The sequence below is a fragment of the Ornithodoros turicata genome, chromosome 2, assembly GCF_037126465.1.
Source record: "Ornithodoros turicata isolate Travis chromosome 2, ASM3712646v1, whole genome shotgun sequence".
Lineage (NCBI taxonomy): Eukaryota > Metazoa > Arthropoda > Arachnida > Ixodida > Argasidae > Ornithodoros > Ornithodoros turicata.
The window spans coordinates 115,086,095-115,102,289 of NC_088202.1; the positions used below are offsets into that span (position 1 = coordinate 115,086,095).

At 44.9% G+C, this 16,195-nt stretch overlaps 1 protein-coding gene and 1 long non-coding RNA gene across 3 annotated transcripts in view; one reads left to right on the plus strand and one right to left on the minus strand.

Moving 5' to 3' along the window:
- The window catches only part of LOC135385968 (uncharacterized), a 261,800-nt gene that overhangs the window by 132,931 nt on the left and 112,674 nt on the right, over window positions 1–16,195 (minus strand). The gene's annotated exons all lie outside the window — the stretch shown is intronic.
- LOC135385969 (uncharacterized) overlaps window positions 1–16,195 on the plus strand; it is a 55,811-nt gene that overhangs the window by 19,931 nt on the left and 19,685 nt on the right. The window contains exons 2-3 of the long non-coding RNA XR_010420545.1: window positions 2,146–2,212; window positions 3,774–3,961. This is a non-coding gene — a long non-coding RNA (uncharacterized LOC135385969). The remainder of the gene's footprint in view (window positions 1–2,145; window positions 2,213–3,773; window positions 3,962–16,195) is intronic.

A 16,195-nucleotide genomic window follows, 5' to 3' on the forward strand; every position in this document is an offset into this window, starting at 1 on the left:
TCGCTGTGTTCCCAGCGCGACATAGACGAAATTGGTAAAAACGTGCAACAACAGCCTTTTAAACTGCACCGTGCTTATATGTGCACTTTTCAAATGCCTGCGCCGGAAACACAACAAAGCGGTCCCTGCCGTGGTCTAGTTTTTTCGTTATCAATAAATAGATACTCTCTCCACCCCACATATCAGGGTGAGGGCGTCGTCAATAGGCTTCTGGTTACTGAAGGCCTCACGTGTGAGTGCCTTCATAATTTGCGCAAGCCTCGCATGCGTCATTTGACCTCATTTCTGAGTGCACTCATAGTGACCTCACACCCCTCAGGCCTCACCAGTGACTTCACTCACACAGACCTGGCGCCCCTCAGACCTCATGAGTGCACTCACAGGAGACCTCATGAGGGTAAGAACCTTATGAGTGCACTTACAGGAGACCTCGTGAGGGTAAGACCTCATAAGTGCACTCACGGATGGCTTCATCGCGGGCTTGCCCTCACTCACCCTCACCTCAAGGGCGTGAGGTGAGGGTGAGGGGCACTCATGAGGGCCCTCATGAGTGACTTCGCCCAGCTATGCCAACGAGAGTACTCACCCCCACTCGGCCATGCTGCTGGTTTCCACTATGTTTTCTATAGATACACCAATACTTTTTTATATATATAATAAACATATTCCCCCCCCCCCCCCCCAATACCTTATTAGAGGTATCTGAGCAGGGATTTTCATATGTGGCCGGGTGGTTCAAATTGCTTCGGAATGGGGCGACACATGCATCCGCTGTTTTTTTTTTTTTTTGTTTTTTTTTTGACCGTGCAGTTCGAGGCCTGCTCGGTCTTTTCCTTATAGCGAAAATTCCTGCAGCGATGTGTTCTTTCGACTCGTACTATTTTTAAAATCTCTAACTCTAGTGTTAACGACGAAGAGGCGAGGGGAACGAGGCAGGAGGCGAAGCAGGAACGCACGAACCGGCAAACGCAACATACCCGCCACATTGAGATAATGTGTGGCGATATATGAGGAGACATCGATATAACGAATTAAGAGACGCAAGGCCGACTTCCGTTTTTCTCGCCAACACGTCTACATCATCTCTACGTCATCTACGTCAACATCAACTCCTCCCGTTGTATGGCTTTATAGACGTCTGCCATGTTTCAGAGCTCTGGGGTTAACTTCATCTGTGGACACGTTGGACCACACGGTGATGCTACACACGCTTTCAACATGCCGCAAACAGAGGTCTCCAAGGTATCATTTGGCGGCGCGCTCTCTGGCAACTAATCAAATTGCTCCCCAGCGTCTTCCTCTTCACAGCATCCACATGACAACTCCCCTTCAAAAAAGGGGCTCATCGCGACAGGATGGTCATATTTCATGCGCTCTTATTAGCAGCCCGTGCCTTGACTTCGCCGGGGCAGACGACCACATGGTTCTAGAGAGAAAACAGCAGAATGGAAAAGCATGCCCCGAAACGAAGAAATAACAAAATTTGTTTGGAAAGACAAAATGTTTCTTTATTACGTCACCAATTGCTGCGGTACAACGGGAAGATGAAGGTCATAAACAACGTTGTGTTCTTTCCTTTTCTCTCTCTCTCTCTCTATTTATCTTCTCCTCTGGAGAACAGCGACCCGCGGGGAAGAGCTCACCCCACTCCACAAGGAATTCCTCTGCTGTACCTTCATTCGTAGCAGTATTACGGACCGTGTCGTTTTGCGCAGCCGTTTCGAGTTGATATAGGAAAGGTCAGGACCAGCTGCCGCGATATTCCAACGCTCTCGTGTTTTTATTGGAATCCGGCCGGGGAACTGCTGCAAAGATTATTTATACACGTCGAGGTAATTAAAACCTGGCGGCTGTTAGCTACAAATGAACTCTCTCTGTAAAATTGCATTTGGTACTCGCGAAGCGATGCTTTGGCATGTTCTTTTGCGCAGTTCCGGGAAAATAGTGCATAGAGTTTTAAGATGGCGACGGTTTTGTCCGGTTGCGGGGAGATTGACTCCCTGACCCTAAGTGCCGTGCCACAGTCTCAAAAGAGTTCTTGCAGGCTTTAGAGTGGTAGAGTCGATAGTTTGGAGAGCGTGAATAGTGGCTGTATGGTGCTGGACAAAAATTTACGGAACACGCTCCTGCGCATTCTTTCCTCAGGGTGACACGCTAGCAGAGAATGGTACCGTACGGGTCACCCGTTTGGAAGTCTGATGTCAATACCAAGGCAAGTGCTGACCGATCCATCCTTATCTATAATAATAATATTTCGTGGCTTTATGTCGCGAGAAAACGATGATCATGAGCGACGCTACAGTGGTCGGGTTTGTGGACTAATTTTGCCCGCCTGAGGTTTCTTTAACGTGCGCTGAAATCTAAATACGCGGCACACCATATTTAACGTCTCTCGCGGAAGACGGCGTGTCAAAGCAACTTGTACCCTGTCACCCAGTTGCTGGCGTCCTCGGCCTGGTTCGCACCCGCAACTTTGGGATCACTAGACGAACAGGCTACCAACTGAGCCAACGAGGCCAATTTATACAGGGTGTCCCAGCTAAATGCGAACAAAAAAAATACACACACACATATATATATATATAAGTTCAAAAAAAGACGATATAATATATATATATATATAATGATGAAATCAATTGCAATATAGCATATGCTGAAGGGCACTCCTTAGGAGGGCATCAGCAAACTCCTAAAGCAATGCCTTAATTAACTTTCAATAATTAACTTCTTAATTGATGATAAAAGCTACGAAGTTGTCCCAATGAGAACATCTGGTCCCTTCGGTCACCTGATATCGGAGCCGTTTTCAAAACAAAAATCCGTTCGATAGATCGTCCGCAAAATATTCGTGAAGGAACGCCATTATTTTCTTTATTTTGTTCATTGCGCACTTCGGAGACGCGACTTTCCTTCACCTTCCTGTTTATCTTCTTTTCTTTCTTTTTCTCCGCAGCTGGAATCAAACGTAAGCAGAAACGCCAAGTGGAGGTGAAGATTTGTGCCTTCCGTTTCCTTTCATGTACTTCGTTGACAAGCCAGGGCTAATGAGCACCTCCGGATTTGTTTTGATGCATTCGTCAGCAAAATGTGCCGCACACTACTTGTCTTGTTTCACCTGTCTCCAAGTAGGCCTAGACGGATTCGCGACGAGAATATGTTCTCCGTCTTTCGGAAACAATTGAAATATGACGCGCAGACATACAACGTCGAGGTGTCATCTGCCCCAGCCAATCGCCATCGGTCCGCTTCGTCCGTAGGACTGTCTTAATTTCTGCTCCTTTTTATTCTTTGTTGTTGTTGTTGTTGTCCAGGAGTCAAACTTGCCACCTTGGCTGAGCAGGCAGACTTTTCTTTCCCCCTCTTTTTTTAACTACTGAACGTCATCAGCCCCCCCCCCCCCCACACACACAGACACACAGAGATGATTTCAAACAGAGGGTTTTGTGTGACCACCAGTGGCTGCCCGTGCAGATCATTCGGCTCGTATTATAGCTACGACTGCCGAAAGCACGGTCCTGATTGGCCGGTCCTGATTGGCCAGCCCTGAATGCCTACGTCACTATGTTTACGTGATCAGTCTTTGTTTATGTACGTAGCACTCTGCCCTCAAAGCACTCTTCACCTTTCTGGATACCATACTACTTCGATCCTTATTGTGAAGGGGCTCATTATGTCATTCCCCGCATCACCACGAGCAATGGTGTATAGAGTATCGCCCCTGGCGATGAAACTCCCCAGTCAGCATGTTGTAATGAAGTTGTTATTGTTTGTAGGCGGCGATACCTTTGTCGCTCCAGGGTGGACACTGACGAACATGAAGACAAACGAACACGAGGAACAACAACGCAACGTTTTATTTGGACGATGTTGAAGGGGGTGCTCCAACGCGATACGTCAACGGTGACGGCACAAAAACCCCATAAACAAAAAGGAAACAGCTTACAGAAGACGACCGCAGTGCGTAAGTCGTACCGATAATGCGCATTTGACGAAAGTGCACACGTGTATATTTGAGCGTAACTTGCTGTTATCACGACGTACTGGAAGTTACAGTGCTGATCATACACATTTCTCCAAACGGGACAAGAGCACACCCATGATACTACGTTACCACGTACACAGCTACAAGTGGTGCGCTATCCAGATAAATCACATTGTACACTGTCTGCCACAGTAAAGCCTAAGCTTAAGAAAACAAGATTAATGGCCTGGTAATGCACATCAAGAGCCTGAATGTCACTCACAGCGACGTGCACAAGATTATGTGATCTCCCAAAGTACATTTCCATGTCAGGAGACGAAAAACATGCCTCTTGGAGAAGCATAAGCTGAGCTCTTTTTTCCTAAGGTCTTCGCATGCACCGAAAGTGGGGCACTCATGAGAGAAAGTTCTAGTTACTCAACATATCTCGTTTCTGAGTGCATCTAAGTAAAGGAAGACCAGTGCACCAACGGAAATAACTCAAATAGAAAAAGAAAAATTAGATGCCTAAAGGAGGACTGCATTAACTCGAGTAATTTATTAAGAATAATCGTTGGTGCTGTATCAAAGAAGAAAATCTGGGACAAGGAAACTTACTCTAAATAAAGACGTGTATGTAATATTGGCGTTCTAACAATTCGTTATGGAACATACGATAGCAAACCAGTGATAGTTGTTTTATGCGGCGTTTTCAGGTTCACGTTGTCGTGACCGAAATACAAAAGTTGCAATAAAAATCTCGAAATAAAATGAGAGCTCATCTTCTCCCAAACCTATCGTCAGAATTGACTCAACTATAGTTGGCAATGATCAAAGTTTTTTTTTTCTTCTAACCTGCGACGTTTCCAGTATCAAGACGGGACGAAGCACAATATTAATATAAGAGGGGAGGTGCTTAAGTCTGCATTCTCATGAGGTTGAGCAAGTGTAACAAGAACAACACGTTTAACTAGCGATAATGAACGGAACTTACGCGCCACTGGCTACTTGTCTCACTCAGTAAAATGCCGTAAAGGACAGCATATAATAGAGATCGATCCTGTATCGATATACCGGGTACTTGTAGCGGAAAGAAAAACAGATAATGGCACGCGCTTTGGCTCCATATATTACCGGTCAGCTTCATGATAATAAGTAAGAAAAGAAGTAGTGCCATGCAGACACACATGGCCTATATATCCACCGCAATTCGGCATCTATTCATCCAACATCAATAACGCCCTCCCCCGCGGGCCGACCGTTATGTCGCCCATCTCAGTCGTCCTCGTCCGAATGGTGCCCCTCCTCTCTCAGATCGCTCATCAAATTACTTCTTGAAGATGATGATGACCGTTCAACACAGATGCCTGGAGAAGCCGCTATGCCGAAGACGAATGCCAAAACATCGGCTTAGATTGCAGGCGCTCCTAAATCAAGAGGCGTCCATCAACGTCCCCAACCCCTCCCCACTTTTCATTGTCCCGCCGACCGTCTCGCACGACCCGAAGTGGTCGTAAGGAACGTGGTCAGCCGATATTTCAAGCGGGCTCCCTAGCTTTCAACGTTCTTGCTGCACTGAAGGAGCGATCCTTTATGTTTCTCTCGGTTGTATGTGTGGGTCGTTGATGATGGCTTGCCGCCTCCTTTAAATGATACTTCTTTCGACTTGCTCCCCTCGGACACGCCTCCCGTGATTTCTATGTGTGTTGCGGTACTTAACGCTTGTTTGTCATGACTGTCAATCTGAGCCTTCATCCAAGACAGTTTTATAGGAAGACAGAAGTACGTCGCAACCGCACCTCCCCCCCCCCCAAACAAATAATAATAATAATAATAATAATAATAATAAAAAAAAAAAGCAGACTATGTCTGCATTGGTGCGGTCAGCTGCCCTAGAACTCGCAGTTTTTAGCTAAAACACTAATAATGCACTGCACTAGGTATGCATCGAAAGAGTTACACTGAAAGCTACACTTGATCGACTAAACAGCAGAGTCTTCGGTATAGTGAAGGTGTAGGGATTTTTGGCACCGAACACGAGGGATGCTGTTTTGGAGGCACTTGTGAGATTTGTTCAGAGCCAGTGTGGGATAGCTACAACCTTCTAGGATTCTCTGTGCATGATCTTAAGATAATTGTGAGTAGTGGATAAATGTGAATAGCGGACTTCTATTTTTTTAAGTTCAGTGCCTGCGCCGCGAAGCAACTGTGGCTACGAGCGGCGTACAAATGTGAACAGTTGGAGAGAGGACAGCGGGAAGGAGTGGGGGACAAGGGGCTAGCAGGGGTGGGCAGTATTTAAATACATTGTAATTAAAATGCTATTTAAAATATAAATGTGTATTTATACTTTGTATTTAGATACAGACTCTAAAAATGTATTTATAATTATATTTAAATGCCTTTTTTGTATTTATTCTTGTAAATACGTTATAAGTACTCCTAAATACAGAATATACTGACCCATGTCTTAAAGTTGCCGTGCATTTGACCTTTCGGGAAGAAGGGCGAGTTTGGGGCGTAGTGTTTGAGCTAGCATACATGCGACAAACCATTTTAGGTGGCGACTTTTTCACTGTTGTTGCGGACAATGGTCGCGGCTGATTACCTTGTTGTACGAAGCATCTTCATCAAATTTAATACAAGCCTTTGTTCATTGGCACCCGTGGAGATGCTGTTCTCCTTTGCGAGTCTGATTGTACGGCCGAACGGAAGGCGCCTAAAAGATGCAGTCTTCGAGAAAATTCTATAATATTAAAATTGCCATGATAATCTAACAAATAAATGCTATTGTTCCTAGCTGATTTGTTGTTATGATCATTGTTATTTCTGTAATTCCAGATAACATCTTCCTCACAGTATTTATGGTAGTAGTTACGGTATTTAAATACTGTACTTATTTTTACTGTACTGTACCGTACCGTGTACTGTACTGTACTTATTATATTTTGTATTTGGATACTCATATTGAAAAGTATTCATGAAGAGTATTTAAGTACCCATTTCAACAAAGTATTTCGTATTTATATTTGAATACTCAAACAATGTATTTATGCCCATCCCTGGGGGCTAGTATGCGTCCTGGGCCGACTTCAGAGGGAACTGTGCCGACATTCGTCTGGAAAGTCTTCGGAAAACCCAGGGAAAACCTCAGACAGCACAGTCGCCGACAGGAAGTGGACTTCTAGTGAACATATGAACAGTAGATTTCTGAATAGCTAACATGTGAATAGTGGATAGCAAACTTGGGAGTAGAGCACCAGAGAAGTATTTTGGGGGTGGGGGTGCGGGGGGGGGGGGTGAGAATTTGTTAGGAGTAGCAGAACACGTCGGGAGACGAGTTCAATTTCTCCCCCTTTTTCCCTTACAAACAAACAAACTAATCACTGTTTGGAGATTTCGTGAGCCTTGTGAATGTTTAAGCACGTGGCCGCAGCTCTTGTGCTTTCAGGAAGAGCACCAGGGCGCGAAACATGCGCTGCCTTTGCAGAGTACTCTGCAAGAACCTTCTTCACGTCCGAATCAGCCAGTCTGTCCAGGACACTCTTCAGAGAGAGTCAACTAGTGGTTAGCGTGTATAGGTTACCAGGAGATGCTGCTCCTTCTTCAGTGTACCGTAGGTCATCTAATGCCACTGCTAGAAGGACTGCTGAACCGCAGCGATGTTGCAACGCTCTACAGAGACAAATACAATTCGTTGCGAGCGAGCCTCGTTTCAGCGAACCTCGTTTTAGAGGCTTCTTCTTGGAGAGACACGTTTTAGAGAATACCGCTTTGGGGAACGTTTTAGCGAAAGTCGGTTCAGAGAATTACGTTTTTAGCGAAGTGACCTAAACTTTGCGATGGGTACTGGTTTTAATCGGTGTCCGCCCATTTGGTCGAACGCCGTTTGGTCGAACGCCGTTTGATCGAAGGCGTTTGATCGAACGCCGCTTGGTCGAAAGCCGTTTGATCGAAAGCCGGTTCATCGACGCCGTTTGTTCGAAAGACGTTTGTTCGAAGGGAATTCAAAGCTGCATGCACTGTGTTGTCCGCACCACTTTTTCTGTAACTTTTGACTCGAGCATACGGAGCAGGCAATCAGTGTCCTCTGCTTTTTTATTTCTTCTTCTTTTTTCTTCTTCTTTTTTTTGCTTTTTGCAGCCGAAGAGGGGAGACCACTGGTTAGTTGCAGGCGTTTGTCATTTACGTATCAGTAGGACACATATTGAAGAAAGCTGCCCCAGGTTGAGAGCAGCCGATAGTCTATCCTTGTTCTGGGCACCCTTCTTATTGCTGGCGACACATTTAAAGGGAACTGCCTGAAACGGGATACTCACATGTGCAAAGCCACTCGAAGTCTGTGGGTGCTACGAACGAAATTTCGCCATGGTACAACGAGAGATATTAAATTAACAGCATGTAAAACCATAGTTCGACCTTAGCGTATGCATCTGCAGCCTCGAATCACCACACATGCACGATATCCGAAGAAATAGAGAAAGTACAAAGATCTGCTGCCCTATAATCCTGTCTAAGTTTCGAAGGACTTCTTCGGCTACATGTCTGTTGCAAGAACTAAATTTAGGTTCACTTGCACATAGGCGAAAAGTAAATAAACTGAAACTATTCTTTCTCCTATACAGTGGTCAGTTGATCACAAACAATAATCCACTGTTAAAATTTGTTCACATTCGACGGGAATAAATAATCAAAAATGTCATTTACTTATTTTTTAATTCATTTGCCAAAATGTTTAATACTTGACATTATTATTATTTCACAAAGGGTTGGGGGATTGACAAGTACAGCATGTTTACTCACTATGTGTCGGAGCGGAAAAACCTATTCGGTTGTCCAACGGGTTAACGGTGAACAACCCTGGCCCTTGTACTGCTTTTTGGACACAAAAAAAGGGTTAGCACGAGGAAAGTGTTTACGGGGAAGCAGATTACACAAAGTTAAATGTTCCTTAGGATAACTGCATTTAGTACTGCAGCTTTTTTTTTTCCTTGTCTTTTTTTGTCATTTTCGACACTCCAAGTGAACCAATTAAAAAAATCGATCAAACGACCGCTGCCGTTTCGATCAAACGGCGTTCGATCAAATGGTTTTCGACCAAATGCCCTGCGTTCGATCAAACGGCTTTCGACCAAACGGCGTTCGATCAAATGTCCCGGAACCGTTTTAATCATAGTATACAAGTAAGGCAAAAACAAAAGAGGGCCCTCCTTAGACATTCAGGCCAAACGCAGTGTATGCGACATTCCTAATACGGGCCACAAATAGAAAGCAGGTTTTATATTTCAGGCTTTACTGCACTCACATTAACAATCTTCCTTATGGTAAACAATCCTAGTGGATGAATGAATCTATCCGACATCGTTGTGTATGAATCACAGTCGCCCCCTCTTCCCTCGATTTTTGCTCGCAGGATAATGGGTCAGGAAAAAACTGAAAATCACTACAAAAAAAAAAAAAAAAAGAAAAAAATATCGAAGTTAAAGCGCAAAACAGGAGGTTTCTCCTTTTACTGTGATACCAGGGTGCAATTATTGTAATTGAAAGACAAGGCTATTGATTCTTTATGAACCAGACGACAGCTTATTTACCGGTATGACGCAGCTTGTAGTGCTTCTTTTTCTCTTTTTTGTTACAAGCAGTGTAATGAAACTCCCGACCCAAAATGAGGGATTCTGACGTTATGTATCGTTTGGATGTAATCACACCTATTGGCTAAACGGAACATTTGGTCGTAATATCATCCGGTGCTCCTGAATTCCCACACACACTGCGACCAACGCACGCCTGTAACGCTTATAGATTCCGTGCATATTCTTTCCATTCTATCCCGTATTATTTCGTGCATAACTCGCACCAATAGCGCCACCACCTTCTCAGGAGGCTCTCGCAGACAAAGCATACACAAAAGTCGCCTTATCCCAGTCTCCTCGTTACAAACGGAAGCTCAGAAATAAGTGAAGGCGCATGTAAAGATGTGAACGCGGAGGGGCTTCCTGTTTCGAAGATTTCTGTCTGCGCATTTATTTTCTGTTCTCTCTTTTCTTTTTCTTTTTTTTTGAGGGAAGAATGGCGTTGGAGAGATAGACACGAGAGCCGAAATTCCAAATGAGATTTTGCGGAGTGAACCAGAAGAGGAGGAGGGCTAAAGAAAGGACTCCGAGCGCGATTCCATTGGGCGCGGTGTATGTCGCTGTTTATTATCGGAGGCCTGCTGAGCCGTGTGCAAGGGCTCAGATAAGCTTGCTTGCCTGAGCACCCATTACGCATCGTCGCTTTCCCCTCCTTTCTCAAATTTCTGTATGCATTTCAAGTGGACAGAGATTTGTTGGGCGCAAAATTAGAAATAAAACGATGAAAAGTTTGGTAAACGAGTCATGCTATGGCGGTGGTCGAGCGGAGCTGCTCTAGGTTTCAGTGGTTCCAAAGGGCCAAGGAGTGAGTCATAGTTATTATCACATTATATATTATTATATTATCCTTAGACACAGTGGGTAAATAGAGAATAAAACCCTTGTGAGAGAGTAGACGCCCTTTGCAGAGCAGATTGCCACGACCATTAGTTCCTCTCGGGACTAATTCCACGGAAGTTTCTGCGAAAGTTTAGTGACTCAATGTAGTACCGGGGAGTAAATTTCGGAGTCAGGGGACTAAAATAGAGAGTGATTGCAGGAACTGTTACTTAGCGATCTAGGGGACTAGAAGTTGATTAGTCGTTCCTCGATCTACTCCTTTTTTGAATAGTGTGTATAGTTACAAGACTACAATGCCGTTCTTTCCGTTCCTGCCGTCTAGCCGGGGTTGTGTTGTTGCTTGTAATGACGCCACATTTCCCGTCACTATACTCCTGATGGCATTTCAGGAACTTCATTATTTTGGCACCCACTTAGTATACTTTAGTAGCATTTTCAAACCACTGTACATCGATTTCAAAGTCATACCGACATCATTTCATCGTTCCACAAACGTTCTGAAACCTTGAAGGTTGACGTACACGGTACACTCCACTAAGGTAGGATTGGCTCCACTGTGGCGCCGCGGAATCACCGGCGACGCACAGTGTCTTGGCAACGCCTCAGGCATCCAGCACCCTGACAGAAGAGCAGCTCCATAGCACAATCGCATGCAGAGGAGATGCATCGCGAAGTTGAGGCCCTGCCGGAACCATTCCTCAAACGTGTCTCCATCCGAATTCGCTAGTTACTAAGACTGCGAAATTAACCATTATACAGCATTATATCTTTATCCCTGTCGTACGGCTTGTCCAGCTAACATATAATTAGACAATGGTGCTACGACCACGTACGCCCTAGGTACATAACCCGCACTCTTAAAACAGAGGTGGTCGTGGCGGTGGTGACGAAGACCGGCTTGCCGTTGTTGGCCTCACTTATGTGGGCAGCGTCATGGCTGTAGCCAGGATGGGATGAGATGAGATGAGATGAGATGAGATGAGATGATAACAGATGAAGGAATGATGACGGCCGAAAGTTAACATCTAGGGCGGTCGCTGCCAGAATTGGTGAGAAGTCCGAGTAGTAATCATAGTCTTTGAGCGAGGTCAGACTCATGGTGAACGCAGACGAGGCTGCGAATTTTGGAGAGCCTTTCCATGAAAGAGCCTCTGGGATGTAGGACATCATCCACCGCACCGTACATTTCCTGCAATGGGCAAGGTATCTCTCCCGCACCACAGTTTCGGTTTGCTGACAATGTATGCAGTTTGCGCTGCTCAGAGAGCCAATCTTCTATAATGGTGATTTAGTGAAAGCACTTCTTGTTCGCAACCTGAAGAGCAGGGTTTGTGTACGGCGGGTAAGCCCTTCCAACGGGAGATCATCTCGATGATTTTCCAGGATGTCCCGGATCTCAGGGTGCTGTGTAAGAACTACCTCATTGATGTCAAATTTTCTGTCGCTGTCTTCCGGTGTTGGCACACTGGGGCTAGTGCTGCTGTGTGCAACAGCACTAGTGGTACGCACATAACGAATTTCTATCGTACACCGATAAAAACGTTAACACAGCATTCGATATCCTTCAGATAGGCCACTGTGTAATCTCTCCCCCGTTTTCATTCCATCGGAATAAACGTCTCTCCAACGTAATAAGCTACGAAGAGCTGATGACCGTTATACAATGTCGCTCGCGACAAATACGAACTACAGACCTTGCGCTGAAACGAATTGAGTTGCATAAGTGTTTAACGGCGAGGCTGTACAGCAAGAACTCAGTCGAAACTTAAAGGGCTCCTACAGCGCAAAATTTCTCAGCGCGAAATGACAGATGCCGTTTCCTTGAGATAAATGCAAAAGAAAGGTGATTCATCTGTTGCGTGGTTGGTGACTTATGCGCGAATGAAACCAAGTTTTCATTCGTGCCGCATGAAATGAAAAGCGAGTGTTCATTTCACAAATGCCTACTCCACCGACTCTCACACAGCCTCTCGGTTTTGCTGAGTGATCCAGTTGAAACTGGAGATATCCACCCCGTCGTCATTCTTCAGGCATGTTGCGCTAGGAGACACGTTTTTCTCGTTTTATGAGCCTGCTGTTCGAGAATATATGTCGTTATGCTGCGAAACATTGTTATCGTAGACGGATTCCCTTCCTCAAACTTACGATTCGGAAAATCTTCGATATCCTCCTTTTTGACGCCGCAACAGAGGGGTGATATGTAATGTTAAAATACGCGGAGCCAACAGAGCAACAGAGCTTGATCATTCTGACACAGCGCGCACGTGCGTGGTGAGAGAGTACGCTACTTGAGAAAACTTAGCACCGCCACGACAAGTGGCGCTGACGACAGTAAAACAGGAGCGCCCTCTGGGCAGCGTGCGATAAGGCTGTTGCAGCAAAGTTTGCACAGCGCCATTTCGGGCCCAAGAGACAACGGATCCAAACAGTAGGGAGTTTCATCAGCGGGTTCTATGTGGCGTTTCAAGCGGTATGCGTCAAGGACAGCTACAAAACCTGTAGGAAATCCACCGAAAAAGCGGTGCATCTTACCAAGTGCGAAGAGCGCGAGACCTTGTATTCGAAAGCATAGATTGAGAAGTTACCCGTCAAAAAGAACTCGTTACATGTTAAGTTACTGTGTAAAATGTAACTAAGTTAATAATGAAGTTCTTCAGCCTGAAATGTAACTCGCAGTTACTGAGTTACTTAAAAAAAGAACGAATTACTTCCAAGTTACTTCGGATACAAAATAGCATTACGCAGGTGCAGTGCGCGTGAGCAGTTGAGTTAGACCTTGAGTTGCCCGCCGAGGAGTGAAACACGCTGAGATCGTTTTCGTTTATGTCCAACAATAGACCTCTACCTGTTTGTAAACAAATGACGTCATAGTGTTCGACAGCGCCACGGATTTGGTAGAGTTCAACTACGTTCAAAGCTAGTGCCGAACAAGGTCGCGCCCAAAAGCCACGGTCTTGAGGGGATTGCGAGTTTCAGTCTGTCTACCAACGTCATGATGACGTTTCTCGGGTAGAGGTCAATAGACCTCTCCCTGTTTGTAAACAAATGACGTCATAGTGTTTGACAGCGCCAAAATTTGGTAGAATTTAACTACGCTCGAAGCTAGAGGTGAACAAGGTCGCGCGCGAAAGCCACGGTCTTGAGGGGATTACGATTTGATCCCTTAAAGGGACGCGACCCTCTGTCCTACTTTTCTTTCAATAGGGGGCAGCGAACAAGTGCCCGTTCGTGGAACCCAGCCCTTTCCTTCCGATTTGTTTCGGTTTCAGTCTGTCTACCAATGTCATGATGACGTTTCTCTAATAGAGGTCTACTGAACGCTTTGCATCTTACTCCCTGAGGGCGCACAGTGGTTCAGCTTCATTTCAATGTAGCGGTTCTTACTTCCTGAATCAAAAACTGTCATTGATTGAATATCACGTTTTATGGCAAAAAATGCCATGAAGGAACCCGAGCGAAAGCAAGAAAATACGTGGACGTCAGTGAAAAGCGAGTTAAAAGTAACTTCACTTAAGTTACTTTGGCAAAGTTACCTGAAAAAGGAACGAGTTCCTCTGAAAGTTACCACGGGGCAAAAGTACCGAGTTAAGTTACAAGTTACCAAAAAAAGGAACTTAGTTACAGTAACGAGTTACTTGTAACGAGTTACCTCGAACTCTGTTTGAAAGTTCCACGTCATCTTCTAAACTACTGCGCGTTGCACATTTTGGGGCGCCGACGTTGCTGCTCACTCGGGCAATCTGACCCACAGAAACAGGTCTATGCGGTGAAGTACTGTTTTTAGGCTTTTAAAGTGTGAGTACCACCCTCTCAATCTTCCTGTTATGTAGTCAGATCAAAGTGACGTCACGCTGATGTCGTTTCCTCCTAAGCCTTCACCAGCGACTGAAGCGGCGCTGGTCTTTAAAATTCGTTTATTTAATATATAACCATTTCGCCGACGAAAAAAATTAGCCAAGTAGACTGGCGGCCGATGACGAACATGCTGGTATCTGTTTCATAGATGCTTCGCTACCAATAGTCCGTCACTATTCACTAGTCTGTTCCACTACGCAAAAAGGCCTTCCGAAACTGCGCATAATGATTTTTTGAAGTTAATTAATTAACTAATTAATTTTGCAGCCTTTAATAGTAAACGTACTGCCTAGATGACAGGACTTTAAAGTTATGTTATTGAAGGACAAGTCTGCAACGTGAACCTTTCAAATTTCGAACGCGTATCGCAGTAACCCTCGTTAGTTCTACATTATCGCTAGTCCGGAAATCTTGAAGAATTCCAGCTCACCGCATGTAGCGTACGTGACCTACTAGAGGCAAATGAAATCGGCCACTGTCCCCACTATAACATACGAAGGCTAGGGGAAGCAAAAAGGACGAAAAAGAGTGCGTCTTCGCTGTATGTTTTGTGAAGAGACACTCGTTTGGTTGCTTCTAAGCATTCTGTCTCGGCTTTCAAATACCCTTGGTGTCGTGTTCTGAACAAAGCCAATGCTTTAAAAAGGACGAAATCTTCCCTTAGTTGGAAAGAGAGCAACGTTAGATAGGAGCTCAATTCACTTCACGGCTTCTAAGTAGGGAAACGTCACCGTGGCCTCCGAGTCCAATGTGTTCCGTGCTTTTATTTATTTTTTCTTTCACAAAGGCTGGAATAGATGACACTACAAAAGAAGGTACTCGACTTTGATCAATAATGATGGACCGGGAATGTCGAAACGATGCTTTTTCGTAAGCACTGACCGAAACGTATATAACGTCAGTCGTATACAGAGAATTGCTCTCAGAAAGGTTTCCGACGGCTCTCGAAAGAACAGCTCGACCAGTTGTACTCTTATCATACTGGAAATCATATATCATTAGCCGAAAGTGTGTTTCCCGTCTCCCGGAGTTATTTATAACTGGTAAATGAAATATAAAGAGAAACGGGCAGAAGTGCCCATGCCTCGAATAGAAAAAAGAAGTTTGGCAAGCCATAGTTCCGGGATGTACGCCAGTTGGGACTGCTAAAGGGGGATGCACGCGTTTTCCCATCGGAAGCACGGGGTTTCATTCGCACTGGCTTGGAAAATTGGATGGAATAGAAGAATAATCAAAAGTGCAACTTTTAAAAATAGTGTGACCCCATGTGACCCTCCTGTGACCCCATGTACATTTGTACCAAATTTTCTTGTTATAATGATGTTCTGAAACTGAGGGAACCACAAGAGAAAAAAGTGAGGCTCATTTTTTTGCGCAATTACAGTAATTATTTCACAAAATAACGTTCCTTTTCGTTGACATTTTTCCAAATTACTCTATCCTATAACCAGGTTCAAAGATGACTAGCGTTTTTGAAACCGAGCCTTAGAGTCACAAAGTCCCCCACAATGGACACAAATATTCGGCCTCTCCAGTAATGTAATGTAATGTAACAGTGACGCAACCTATTTTTTTACTTTCCCGTAGAACTGCGTCGGTAGAAGAGCCACCAGTTTGACGAGTCACAACAAAACAATGCGCCTTCCGATTGCTCTCAAAGCCGGGTGATGGCTGCACTATTTGTCCATCTCAGTGCCCATCGGACTCTTATTCGTATGCCATTCGATCTGAAGTGTTGGAACGGGATTTTTGTTGTCCACTCAGATGGTCAGCCCTCTCATTAGCGGGCCTCAGGAGGATTATACTCTATTACTTCCGTATGGACGCATTGCTGTCACTGAGGTGCAGATTGCAAGAAACGGCACAGCGTACGATCCTGGAATGAGCGATGGAAACTGGTGTGCAT